General features: G+C 50.0%; 1 protein-coding gene across 5 annotated transcripts in view; it reads left to right on the top strand.

Moving 5' to 3' along the window:
* Window positions 1-4,998: 4,998 nt before the first annotated feature.
* IGFN1 (immunoglobulin like and fibronectin type III domain containing 1) overlaps window positions 4,999-13,843 on the top strand; it is a 39,094-nt gene continuing 30,249 nt past the window's right edge. For 3 of the 5 annotated variants that reach the window (XR_005703977.2, XM_040085622.2, XM_040085625.2), the window contains exons 1-2: window positions 4,999-5,155; window positions 11,278-11,415. The gene's annotated coding sequence lies outside the window, so the exon portion shown is untranslated. Of the gene's footprint in view, window positions 5,156-11,073; window positions 11,192-11,277; window positions 11,416-13,843 lie in introns of those variants that run through there. The other 2 variants (XM_040085624.2, XM_040085623.2) reach the window with 2 other exon arrangements.

The following is a 13,843-nucleotide window of genomic DNA, read 5'->3' on the forward strand; positions in this document are numbered from 1 at the left end:
AGGCTCCAGGTATTCAGTACCTCTTAGGTCTGGATGCTTCAAACTGAGGTGACTTAAAAAATGAACTTTGGCATCTTCAGGGGCCTTGAAGTGGCTTCATTTTCTCCCACTGTCTGGGCCAGGCCACACGGCCATCTGACAGATCTTCCTGGGCAACTCCAGTTCAGGGCTTGGCTCATCCCTGGGGCAGAAAAATAACTGGGAAAAGGAGACTCCTGTGGTTGGGTTCGCAGCTGGTTCAGCTTCACAGCACAGCCCTAGCAAGTAGTTACTTTGGCAGAGACTTCTGAGATCTTCCTTGCTGCAACTTTGGTCCTAAACAGAAGGATTGCTGCCTGTGACACTTTAGAAAGTCAGCATTAGTGTGAAAGCAGGGCAGTAGCTGCACCTGCAGGGATGAAGCTGGATGAGGACTTTTGTGCTGGAGAGCATTGATCAATTCACTGCATCTGCACAGGAATCAAATTAAATTCCTTGGGAAAAGCCTTGCCTTTGAAAAGCCTTTGAAAGTTAAGACAGTGGGGTCTCATAGATTCTTTCTAGACACTGAGAGAGCATGGAAGGGAGCAATATCTCAGTTTGGATATCTCAGAATAACAGAAACTCCCAATAAAAAAGGGCTTTCCTGTTCAGTTCCAAAGCAGGGAATGGCACATTCATGAGATGGTAGTTTTTCCTGTGACATGCTGGGGAGTGAGAGAAGAGGAAGGTAAATCCCTGTTTGCTTGACTGATTGTCTGGATGCCTTCCCTGCCTGCTCCCTGCCTCTTCCCAGGGCTCTGCTCCTGCTCTTCCCTGCAGCCATGGACAGGGAGGGCCAGTGTTCCTGAGGGCAGAGACTGGCAGAGGGGATAGAGAGACCATCCAGGCCTCGAAAACAACAGGAGAGCAGAACCACCACAGGGGCAGGAGAGTTTGCGGAAGGCTGAGTGGGAGGGGAGGGAGCTGAGTTTGAAGTGTGGCGCTGAGAGCCTCAGATGTGCAAGACTCGGGTGAGCTGATGTGTCACAGAAATGTTCTCCTGGAATCCAGGGATAGGGCTGTGAGGGCACTAATTAGGGCCTAATTGCCCTCAGCAACCTCACTTGGGATCCCTTCTTACACCTCTGCCTGCGGCCAAGGGGCTCTGCGCAAATTCAGGCCTGAGCCTTCACCCCCTTCCTGTGCTTTGCTGCAGTTGCACCAGCTTTCAGGTTTTCCTGAATTGTTGTTTGGCCTTCCCAGGCTGACCTTGGACCTGACTTCTTCCCTGGCCTTGGATGATCACAGGACTGTTGATGGAGTTTGTCACCATCCTCTCTCTGCTCACCCACTTCAGCTGCTGGGTTGAGTTTCCCTGGTCAGTAAAGTTCCTGTCCTGCCTCTGCTGGGGCTGCCCCTTCCACCAGAAAACAGATCCCCAGCACCCAGCTCTTACAGGCTCTTCCCCACTGAGGTTCCTGGCCCGGCCCTGTGCCTGGCAGTGAGGAGTAGGTGCTCACATTGGGTCCCTGTCACACGGCAGAAGGGTTCACGCCCGGCTGCCACGGGCTGTGTGGGGATGAAACACACAGCTGCCTTCATGACGTGGTCAAAGCCCTCACAAGACCATCAGGGAGCCTGCAAGTGCCAGCCAAGCCAGAGTGACAGGGTGGTGCCAGCCCTGGGGCCAGGGCCCAAGGCAGCGCTTGTGGGCTGGGCGCTGCTGGGTGTCAGCTGGGCTGGTTTGTGCTGGGCTGGGAGCTCAGGTTACCCCAGAGCTGTCAGGGCTCACAAGGGCAGGCTCCTCTCTGGCTCTGGGACTGGCTCAGGTGAGCTTAGGACTTCTCCTTTGGCATGGACTAATTCTACCTGAAGGAGCCTGGTAGAGGCAAATCAGAAACCCCGTTTGGTTCTCCCAGTTTGGGTATCCCTGCTGTTTAGGCATTGGTGGTTCATCTTAGAGTGGCTGAATTCTTGCAGCATTCCCATGTGCCTCTGCTGCTGTTCAGAAGGTGTGATTATTGATCTGGTGGGAAAGGAACAATTGTTGATAAAGGAGCTCTGGGGACAATGATCCTGACTGCAGCTGAACCCTGTGGAAGGCTCCCAATACGTTTGGATACTGCAGTAACTTCTCTGCCTCACAGGTGCTCCCAGCCCTTTGGTTCAAGGCTGTAGGACAGCTAGGAGGGGAGTTTGGCTTTCCTCCCTGAGAGAGGGTAATGGAGGGGATGGATCCCCTGCACTTTTCCTGATAGAGTTTCTGTATTGCAGTGTCTTTTCACTTCATGTCCAGGTGTGTGCTGAGCTCCTGGCCACGGACAGGTCACTCAGCTGCTGGGCTGGTTCTCCACAGGATCAGCCACTCCACAGCCAGGGCTTCCAGTGCTCTCTGCATGAGAGTGGCCTTTAAAGGTGACAGGGAATTGTACAAGCTCAGGTGTCCGAAGGGACTGTGATGTGTCACACTGGATGGCTGCTTGAGGGGTGGAAAATGTCATCAAAAATAGATCTTTGTCCCATGCTCTGCCACCAGCTGCATCCTGGGTTGGTGTGGAACTTGTGCTTGGATCTCAAACAATGCTGTGGTGTCTGAGTGCAGGACACTCCTGTCAACACCGTACGCTGGGGGTCAGAAGGCTGTCCGGGATGTGACAGTTTTGACAGTGTACAACTGCCTCTCGTGCCCATGGCCACTTCTTTGGGACTCCACATTAAACACTAAGCTTGAGAAGAGCACAGAGGTGATTTGTATTGTCTGTCACAGCAATCGCTTAGATTGCTTCATGTACTAGTGGGTCATTTCTGTGTTTTGTCCTCATCTGATGGAGAAGTGAGGGGGTTTTGTGCCCTCAGTGCAGCTTCTAAAAGACATTCTTTTAATGGCTGCAGTTGAACATAAAAGGGGAGAGGGCCAGGGCTGTCTGAGTGTTTGAGCATAATACCTCATGGGAGAGTAACAGAATCTGTCTATGTCATCAATAACACTGAATGGCTTATTTTGGCAAAGAATTTTCATTCCTGACAAAGGCCATTTTGAGACAACCAATAACCACCTGCTGATTTGGGATGAAATTAGAGTTGGAATGCTCAGGTCAGCTCAGATGCAGTGTTTGGTCTCTCTCATGTCTGATAGGAAATAATCCTTATGAGGCTGTCAGAGGCAAGGGAATACCCAGGATTACAAATCCTTGCACTGTTTTATTGTGAAGGCTCATGTCAGAGGATTGCTAAGTAAAGCACATTACACAAGGCTGCCCTTTGGGGTGCTAACATCTTGTAACTGGGACTTATTTTCAAGTCTATCAGAATGATTTCAGCATCTCCTGAGCTGTCAGTACTTCTCTGTTTTTTGAAGATGTTTTTTCCTCTACCACATTAAATGGGACCTTCTATGTGTTGCTGACTGTAAAGGTAGGTAAAGGTTTGTAAATGTGATCCTTTGGGATGTGTCACCTGCACTTTCTGTCTTAAATCTGTTACAGTACAAGCTCAGCAATTTGTGCTCCATCTCTCTCCTTCACAGGAAGGATATTTAGCTATGGAGGGGTAAGGTAGGAAACCCTGAGGAAATTTCAGCTGGCTTCTGTGGTATCTAGGGACTGAGAACCTGAACTCAAAAAGCTGGTTAATTGAAAGTAAAAATTACGGAATTATATTCCCATTTGGAAAGTACATTAAAGTACAGGCAAACCTGCTGTCCTGCTGGTTCATCTTCCTGCCTTTGCTGTTCCTTTGTGCAAGGAATGCTTTTGAAGGCATTGTACACGAGATGCAGTTTTATTCAGGGTACAACAGGCCCGCTGCCTGCTGTGGGGGGATTCCTTTCCCTGGATGGAAGCAAAACCTTTGGAAATGACATTTGCTTTAGGTTGTTGCCTCTTGTGTGGGCTGAGGCTGGTGTGGTTCCAGGCAGGTGTCATGCTGGGACAGGGGGTTTGCCCACCTTTGAGGCGTGAAGAGTTCCAGGTAGCCTCTCCCACAGGTACATTGACTTCCTTGAGGACAAGACAGAGAAAGCTGAACTTTATCCTAATCTGCTTTTCAGAAGCACTGATGTGCTCATGTCTACCTGGAAGTATTGGCCTCTGAAATGACTGTGGCTGGCTTTCCTCCAACATGTGACTGCCCCTGAGATGGGCAACGGGGTCGAGGAAACACCTGAGATGTCTGTAACCTGCAGCCCTTTGGGTGACTCTTGGGTGCCCACTGCCCTCTGCAAGCTGAGGATTCTGTTTCTATAACCTCTTAATTCCGTGCCTGGGGTCTTTTACTTTGAGCCTCTGTCTTTTTTTTCTCAAGACTTATCTCCGTCACTCCAGGTGACTCTGGATAAATTCTCACAGCAGAGGAGTCTGTAATACAAGTCTGCTGGGGTGTCCGATCTCCATTTCCACCCTGACCTTTTTGTTCCTAATCCCCTGTTAAAGCTGTTTTTTTTGCAAAGGTGTACAAAGGACTATAGGTAACAGCAGCTGCTCTTGGCTGTGTAACAGGAGTGCAGGCTCAGACTGCTCAGCGTATGCTACAAATTCACATTACTCTATGAGATAAATTTACATTAACACTGTGAACTGCTGCTCTGAAGGGCTCTGTCCGTCCATTACAAATCTGACTTTTCAAGGAGTTATCTTAAAAAAGGAGTGTATGTGAAGAAGTCTCATCTTTAACCATGCTTGACCAGTCACTTTTATCTCAGGTTTAATTTATCTGTTCTTTTTGGGACCCTATTTATTCCCGGAGTGGGATTCAAACTAGTTGAACTCCAGTTTCCTTTAAAACATCAAGAGCCTTTCAGTTCTGTCAAAGTTTGTAGCAAGTTCCTGAGATGAGGAAATACAATCCACAGACAAAGCACCATCCCACTGACTTGTGAAATGCTGAAGAATTATGTTCATCTCACATTTGCTCAGCACCATTACTGGAATGGACTGAAATGATAACGAATAGGAGGCAGGTGCCCGGCTGCCCATAAAATTCCCGATCCTCTGGATGTCTCGCGGGCTAACAGCCCTGTGACAGGCGGCTCCGCCCGCGGGCGGCACCGCGCCGGGACAGCGGCGGGAGGGAGGCGGCACGGAGGGAGAGGCTGAGGAGGATCCAGCCCGGCCCAGTCCGGAGGGACCCGCACTGACCCCAGCCCCGGCTGCCGCAGCACCCGGCCGGAGAGGACAGACCAGGGTGACAGCCGCAGGTGAGTGCTGGGACCTGCTCGGGACCTGGAGCCGTATTTGCTGAGAGCTCTGCTGTGTTTGAGCTCCGTGTGCTCACCTGCATGAGACAGGAGAGGGGGGAGGAGACCCCGCGGGGGGACAGAGCCTGCATAGGGACAGACCCCGCATGGGGACAGACCCCGCACGAGGACAGACCCCGCACGGGAACAGACCCTGCATGGAGACAGACCCTGCATGGGGACAGACCCTGCACGGGGACAGACCCTGCATAGGGACAGACCCTGCACGGGGACAGACCCTGCATGGGGACAGACCCTGCATGGAGACAGACCCCGCATGGAGACAGACCCTGCATGGGGACAGACCCTGCATGGAGACAGACCCCGCATGGGGACAGAGCCTGCATAGGGACAGACCCTGCATATGGGGACAGACCCTGCACGGGGACAGACCCTGCATGGGGACAGACCCTGCACGGGGACAGACCCTGCATGGGGACAGACCCTGCACAGGGACAGACCCTGCATATGGGGACAGACCCTGCACAGGAACAGACCCTGCATGGGGACAGACCCTGCATAGGGACAGACCCTGCATATGGGGACAGACCCTGCACGGGGATAGACCCTGCATATGGGGACAGACCCTGCACGGGGACAGACCCTGCACAGGGACAGACCCTGCATATGGGGACAGACCCGGCACGGGGACAGACCCTGCATGGGGACAGACCCTGCATGGAGACAGACCCTGCATGGGGACAGACCCTCCATGGGGACAGACCCTGCATGGGGACAGACCCTGCATAGGGACAGACCCTGCACGGGGACAGACCCTGCATGGGGACAGACCCTGCATGGAGACAGACCCTGCATGGGGACAGACCCTCCATGGGGACAGACCCTGCATAGGGACAGACCCTGCACGGGGACAGACCCTGCATGGGGACAGACCCTGCATGGAGACAGACCCTGCATGGGGACAGACCCTCCATGGGGACAGACCCTGCATGGGGACAGACCCTCCATGGGGACAGACCCTGCATGGGGACAGACCCTCCATGGGGACAGACCCTGCATGGGGACAGACCTGGCACGGGGACAGACCCTGCGTGGGGACAGAGCCGGAACAGGGACAAACTCTGGGAGTTGCATTCTTGCAGAAAGGGGAGCTCAGTGACCCTTCTGAGAAACCAAGGATTCGTGGAGCAAGTGGGGGTGAAAGGAGACTGATGCCCCCTCTTTCTCCATGTTTTCCTGTATTTCCATTTTTTTTCTATATTTCCGTACTCGGGAGGATGGTCTAAGCAACTTGATGTTCCCCCACTTGGTGGGGAGTGGAACAAACTGAGCTTCAAGGTCCCTTCCAATCCAAACCATTCTATGGTTTTATAATTCTATGATTTTGATTATTTCTCCATTGGATGCTGGCATAATTTTCTGGCTCAAGATGACACTTACTTAATTTTGATATTTTAGGGAGTGTGACAGTGAAGAAACTTCAGAAGGAATGGGGCAGCATTCCCAGAAATGGGAGTGCCCTGGCACCTCTGTAGGTGCCAGACACTTCACTGGTGCTGGCATAGGTCAGGCACTACCAGGACAGTGTTGAGATTAATTCCAGTGTCCTACACAGACAGTGGGAAGGTGGCACATGCTGTGGCTCCTCGAGGTTCCAGAGAGAATTCCTTACCATTTATTTCAGTGCCAAACTTCCCAGCACATCAGGGAATGAAACATTAAAACATCTGGTCAGGCCAGGATGGGGCTTGTTTCATCTGTTGCCACTTGCAGGTTGGGACACAATAAATCCTGTAACAATATAAAGAACTCAGAACTGGGAGGTTTGCTGTGCCCTTGGTTTGAGGCAAACAGGGGCACTGAGATAAAGCCTTCAATCCCTGGTTGCATTTTATTGTTTAATATGCTGCATGCAGTGAGCTTTATTAACCCTCTGCCGGCCTGAGGGGTGCTGTCTGTGAAGTGCTCCCAACACACAGAGTTAATTTTAGCTGGAAAGGGACATTTAGCAAAGCCTGACGGCCATGTATGGTCAAATGAAAGTGGTGCAGACACCCCTTGTTCCCTGCATTCACTAAAGTCCAGAGGGGCTTAAACCCTTGTTCTCTTCAGTGTCTCAAGAGAGGTGGAAAGTCCTGGTGGAGGGATATGTCTGGTAATAAGTCAATGTTTAATCACATTTTTTGTGAGTCTTTATTAAATGTCTGTTGCCCAGTATTTTGTTTTGTGGATGGAAAACAGTAAGTAAATCCCAGCCCTGGGATTTGAACGTGCAAGGAATATAGTCATGGGAGCAGCTGTTGCAGGGAAAAGTGGGAATGTTGGGTTCATAGGCAGCCAGGCTCCAACTAAATCCTAGACTGTGCTAGCAAACCCCTTCAGTCAGTCATGGGTGCCAATGCTCATCCAGTGAGAAGAGAACTGAGCAGAGAACAGAAGAAATTCTCTGTAGTGTGGGAATGAGGGAGCTGATCTGCACTGTGAAAGCAGACCACTGGTGCCTCTTGCAGTCATTCCCTTGGCTCTGGTCTCCTTGTGTTGTGTGAAAGTCCAGTGAGCTGCAGTGGGTCTGACCCTGGCTCTGTGTGCAATGACAGCAGCCCTCAGCTTGCAGGTGACAGAGGGACACAGAGGGAAAGAGGGAGGGAAAATAACAACAGGTTTGAGCCTGAAACAAGTCCCTTCAATTTCTTCTGGACTCTACAGTGTGGATGAACTGGTGTTGAGGGACTGGAATGGGAATGGGCATCTTCCACTGCAAAGAGCATCAAGTACTCAGTAATTGGAACATCACATTTACTTAAATTCGAAAGTTGTGGATATGGAATACTCACATGCATGGGTGTGACTGTTCCTCATCCTAGTGCAGAGCATTCTCCTGGGAAAACCAAAATGCTCTTCTGTCACCTGACTGGCCCCTGGCCTGATCTGAACAATGTCCCTGCCCTCACTCATGACGAGTGTAACCAGCACTCCTGGACACACTTGATTTGGTGTAGGGTATTGGGTGGTTGGAGGGATGCAGGTACCAGTAATCTTCACTGAATTTGGGCCTTTATTCCATGCTTGTTTTCTTGTGTAGTGCTTATGGGATTCTCATTGCTGTTATGTCAAGACGGACTTGGAACACGACCACTGAGCTTTGCACATCTTCACCCATTTCCACATCTGAGTATTTCCACCCTAAAGAAGCCTCCCTGCCACCGCCTCCACCCTTAGGGCAGTCAGGACTGTCCACCAGGCTGCAGGGAAACGGGGTGTCTTGGCCTGGTTTCTGACCATGGTCATTTCTTTATGGACCGAAAATCTAGGCAGGGTTTTGGACCTACTATGTCTTGGTTTCTTGAGTTCTTGCCCTTTCTGAGCCATGGGGGTGCCAAAGTCTGTAGGAAGAGCTGTGCCATTTGTCACTGGTTGGAGCAGGAAGACTTGTCACCGATATTGCAGGAAGAGAATTACAGGGAAAACAAAATGTTGGAAGAGTATTTTTTTCCTGTTAAAACAGAGTTTTAAATTCAATCTGAAGTAACTGTCCTTCAGCTATTACCTTTTGCCATTTCTTCATTGCCCTCCCTTTGGTGAATGGACTTTCATCCAGGGAAAAGCGTGTCCCCTCTGCAGGGAGAGCAGCGCCCGCTGAGCATCCCACATTCCGCAGGCTCCCAGCGGTGCGTGGCGGCTCAACCCTGGCACTCAGGGGTTAACAGGGCCTTGGGTGGGCGGGTAGAAAACAAGCTGTGAAATGGAAGAAGGTCAAGCTCTTGGAGGAGGTTGCTCTGTTGCAGATGGTTTTAAATTATCAGTCCCTCTGGAGGAGAGGCCCCAAGAAAACTGTAAAACGAGGGCTGGAAATGCAGCGAAGCATGGTCAGGTCTGTGGGATCAGTGGAGCAGGAGCTGTTGTGGCTCTCCTGGGACTTGTTAGACTCCACTGTCTGTCTAATTAGGAACTCCTCAGTTATTGAGACCCAACAGCTAAATGTTTGGAGACTAAAAACCATTGGCACCTTTCTGTGGGGAGAAAATGCCTGGGAAGGGAGAGCACGTGGGAAGAGGAACAGCAGAAATCCCTGTGGGTCTGGATAGCTCAGGGCCCTCTGGGGTAACTCTACTCCTGCTGCAGCTGAAGAGAAATGAATTCAGGTTTCAGTAGAGGCAGGTAAATGCTTCCTGTGGGAGAATTCCTAGGGCTTACCCAAAGTGATACTCTCTTTAGAGATTTATCTGGCAATGGGGTCTATTAAAGGTGAAGCATCCATGCAGCAAGGCCACAGACTACTGTCCTGAACCAGCAGGACTGCTCTCTGAGGGAGAATCTTCAGGGTGACCATTATCCAAAGCAGATAAAAATGCTGTGGGAGTCCCACAGTGCTAGAAAACAGTGGCTGCTAGTGAGAGGAATTTCCAGCAGCAGTCCAGATTTCCCAGATCCTTGTGTCTTCTTTTCTTGGCTTGTCAACTTTCAAATGGTTTAAATTTGACCTTGTAATTGCTTCTACTTTCTACTTTTATATCACTGCAAAGGTAACGGGATGTAGAACGGAAGGATCTTTGCCCAGGCATCAGTTTGAGCAATTCTATTTTCCTCTGCTGAGGTGCTTTCCTCATGAACTGGGAAGGTTCAAACACTGTCACCAGCAACAATGGTCAAAAAAAAAAAGAAGGAATGAAGAAAATTACTCCAGAATTTAATTTTCACATTTATCTTTTAAATTGTTGGTTGAAATAGTGATTTCCAGCCCTGCAAGGGAGAAGTCTGATACCTGGGTGAGAATCTTCTTTTTCAGACTAGTGGAAATGGTGCTCTTTGTGGTTCTGCTGTCTTGATGCAATCTAACAGGAGTCTAAGCTGTGGCACCAAGGGTTTTCTGTGTGATCCCTTTGCATTAGCCTCAGATTTAAAAATTAGCATCTTCTCTTAGGAAACCAGAAGAAAGCTTTCTTCTGGTTCTGCCAGCCCAGACAGCCTGTGAACCATGGCCATCACAGTAAAAACACTTCTCTTTCCACCTTCTGGAGCCAGCCCTTCCTCTCCAACTGAGCATGAGATTTAATCTGAATTTATTCACCCAATGCAAAGGAAAGCAATGACTGTGGGCTCTAGGCTGGAGTGAAAGCAGCCTTCAGGCCAGCCAGGTTTTGTTGCCTGCAGGTCGAGCTGCTGGAAAAAGGGAAGCTGCAGTCCCAGACTGGCCATCTCTGTGAGCATCAGGAACTAAGCAAAGGCCCCTCTGCTTTAGGGGAGCTTTCTGAGCAGAGGAAGGAAGATTTACAAGGTCTGCGAGGGCAGACCGCAAGCAAAAGATTTGGGGTCACAGTGCACTGAACTTGTACTTCTGGGCTAAAGCTGTCCATGGAAATCAGGGATTGCAGAGTGCTTTGGGTTGGAAGAGAACTTTAAGACCTCCTAATTCAAGCTCCCTGCCATGGGAGCTGCAGGGAACCTCCCACTGGTGGAATAAGTAGCCTTGCTTGCTGCTGATGGGAAAGGGATCAGCCTGTGTCTGTGTTGGAAGGAAAGGAGCAAACTGAGGTGTGTTTTTTGGCTGTAGCAGTGAAGCTCTTTTAGAACAACTGGATTTCTTTCAGGTCTCTTGGAATAGCACAGACTGAGGTACTCTTCTGCTGAGGGCCAAGCCCAGGCAGGGTTGACACACATACAGATGCAATAATCCACTGGTTTTACTTCTCTGCTAAGGAATTGTGAGATCTCCTAAGGACTTGTGGCCTCTGAGAACCTATCTGCTGGTGTGTCCTGCACACCCTGGTATACAACCTGTCCTTTCCTTGGATCTGCACAAGTGTTTGTCCTTCTTTGGGGCACAAGGTCTTGCATGGGAGATGCAGTGTGGCCTTGACTGATGGTCGCATCTGGCCAGGTTGGCCCCGGCTGTGCCTGGCCTTGCCAAGGGCTCCAGGGCACCTCCCCTGGGCTGGGGGAGTGTGGGGCTATAATGAGCCCCAGGGCTGCCTCAGTTCAGTGTGGGGACTCCCAGCACCTCCTGGGGACAGCCTCACCTTCTGTGAGAGTGGAGAGGTGAGGGGGACAACAGTTTGCGGTTTCTTTTGCCATTTAGTGACATTTACACCAGACTGATTATGGGCATGTCTTCCTTCCCACAGGTCACTGACATCTGGGACCAGGGCACCCGCTGGATGGCTATGAAGAGCTCTGTGCTCTGAGTGAACAAAGGCACTGTGAGCCTGGAGACGCAGAAGTGACTTCCAGAGGATCATCTCAGAAGCTCAGCCTGCAGAGTGGTGAGTTTGACCATGTGGGGCGGGCAGAGGTGGGAGTGGGAAGTGACCCCTTAGTTGTCACACTGAATGTGGCTTTGCATTGCAGTAGGTCTGTAAATGGTTGTAATTGTTCTGGGAGTATTGGGCTCCTGTAGTGTTTGGCTCCTGTAGGGTACACTGCTTTCCCTGGATTTCCCTGGGAAGATGCCAGGCTGTTGAAGATCTGCTGTCATTGTCCTTTGGAGCTGGCAGGGGACTTGTGGCACAAGGGACTCTGGGGTTCCTAAGGGTTTTCAGCCTGGGCAGTGAGTAGGGATATGTTATCTTTCCTTCCTGGCAGTGAGACACGCCTGTGTTTGCTCTGTGATGCTTGCTGTAATTCTATTGCCTGTATCTGAGTCTGTTTTTGTTATGAAAAGTCTATGGGAGTGTTGTGGCCACAGAAAGGCACGAACTGACTGGTTCTCATGCTGCCATCCCATCCCTGCTGCTCCAAAGGACATGGATTCACTGTCCTGCTCACTGGCTTAATGGCTTTTGCTCCCTTAGAAAATCGGGATGGTGTGTGTCTCCTCCTGGCCTTTGGTGTTAGTGCCCCTTTCATACATAAATGGGTACAGGGTATCTAGTTTGTGCGCCTGTGGATCCTGAGCAAGCACTTAGGTCATGTTCAGCAGAGGAGAAGATCAGGTCAGGTATAGATTTACCAAAGGGATAAGTCACACAAAATCTGATCCTTGGGCATTCCACCCCACTCTACACAAGAGAGTCTGTTCATCACTGGAGAGCTTGTGATGTTCCTTCCCCCTCTGAGACCTGCTCGGAAGTTTTCATGAAGTTTCCCTTCTGCAGTTTGTTGGCCTTCAGTTCTGTGGTTCTAACCAAAGCATTTGAAATTTTCCTTTAAAATCCATCTAAAATGGGAATACTCAAGCTCAAAAGATTACTTCAAGTTAACAACAAACCACAGAAAGCCAACCCAAAAGCTAAAAGGGAAAACTTAGGTGAAATATACTTCACTGAGTATCTGGATCTCTGGGGTAAAGCACAGGTAGAATTTGACTGAGCTCACAATTTGGTATTTTGTTTAGAATGTTTTCTGTGTCAGGACTGCCTTGATTTTCATGATTTACAAAGAGGAATTCAAAGAGAATTACAAAGAGAAAAGCTTTACCAGGGGAGGGTCAGGCTGGGTATCAGGGAAAGGTTCTTCCCGCAGAGGGAAGCACTGCCCAGGCTCCCCAGGGAATGGGCACAGCCCCGAGGCTGCCAGAGCTCCAGGAGAGTTTGGACAGGGATGCACAGGTGGGATTGCTGGGGTGTCTGTGCAGGGCCTGGGGTTGGACCGGATGGTCCTTGTGGGTCCCCTCCAGCTCAGCATATTCCATGATTCATGCTCTTATGGAAGAGAATGCTGCCTCTGTTGTTGATTACTTAATTATTACTGGTTTAAATCTGTACTAATGTTTTTGTCCCCACTGTGTCCATGCTTGTGCAATGCCTGTGGCACATCCTGAGCCTCTGCATCCCTCCCCTCCCCATGAACCACTCATTGCGTGTCACTTCCCTACAGGTTTGGCTAATTTTTCTCACCCGTCTGCCAGGAATTATGTCACCTCTTCTCTGTGTATTGCACTGTCTGAAGCCCATAAATAACTCCCTGTGACACCCCCAACACCTACAGATCCTTTGACTCCCAAATGTTTTGCTTATTCACTCAGCTGATTTATGGCCCCAGCACTGGTGTCCGGTCAGTCTCTTGCTCTGTCTCATCCAGACAGATTGATGAACACACAGGATGAAGGGCACCCTCCCACTCTGCCAGGCTTGCTGCCTTATTTTGGGACATTAAAAATGTTGTCAGTAGCCAAGGGCTTGCTCCAGCTCTGCGCTCAAAGCCATGGAAGCTTTTCCTCTGTCTCCAGTGGGGATGTCTCCGGAGCTGCAAAGCAGACAGACTTCTGCCTGGAATGAGGAATGGCCAACTGGATATCTGAACAAGACTAATGCATGACAGGGATGTGTTTTACAGAGGAGAGTGTTGAGCTGCTTTCAGTGTCACCTCGTTGTGCTGGGGGTGTTAATCAGCAGCATTCACCTGGTGGGGCGTGACTCCCTCTTGGAAGTATTTATTCCATTGAATAAATCATCCTCATGGGGACAACAATGTTTCAAGTACCTGTGAGTGAAGATATGAATTACACTATGGCAATTTTTGGAAGGATTTTGCTGTCTCGTTTTAAAAATTCTGTGATTTCTTTTTCTAGATTGAAGCTGGAGTCAGAACAAAACCATGGTCATTCATGCAACAAGGGAGTAAAATTTTTAAAAGTAAGCAGGGGTAGGATTTAATGACTCTGTGCCAACCAGGGTGTTATTTTCTGGTCCTTATTTAATACACAAGACACTGGAAAATGCAACGTGGTTGGATTCGTTACACTGAAGGAAT

The sequence above is a fragment of the Hirundo rustica genome, chromosome 24 (assembly GCF_015227805.2).
Source record: "Hirundo rustica isolate bHirRus1 chromosome 24, bHirRus1.pri.v3, whole genome shotgun sequence".
NCBI lineage: Eukaryota > Metazoa > Chordata > Aves > Passeriformes > Hirundinidae > Hirundo > Hirundo rustica.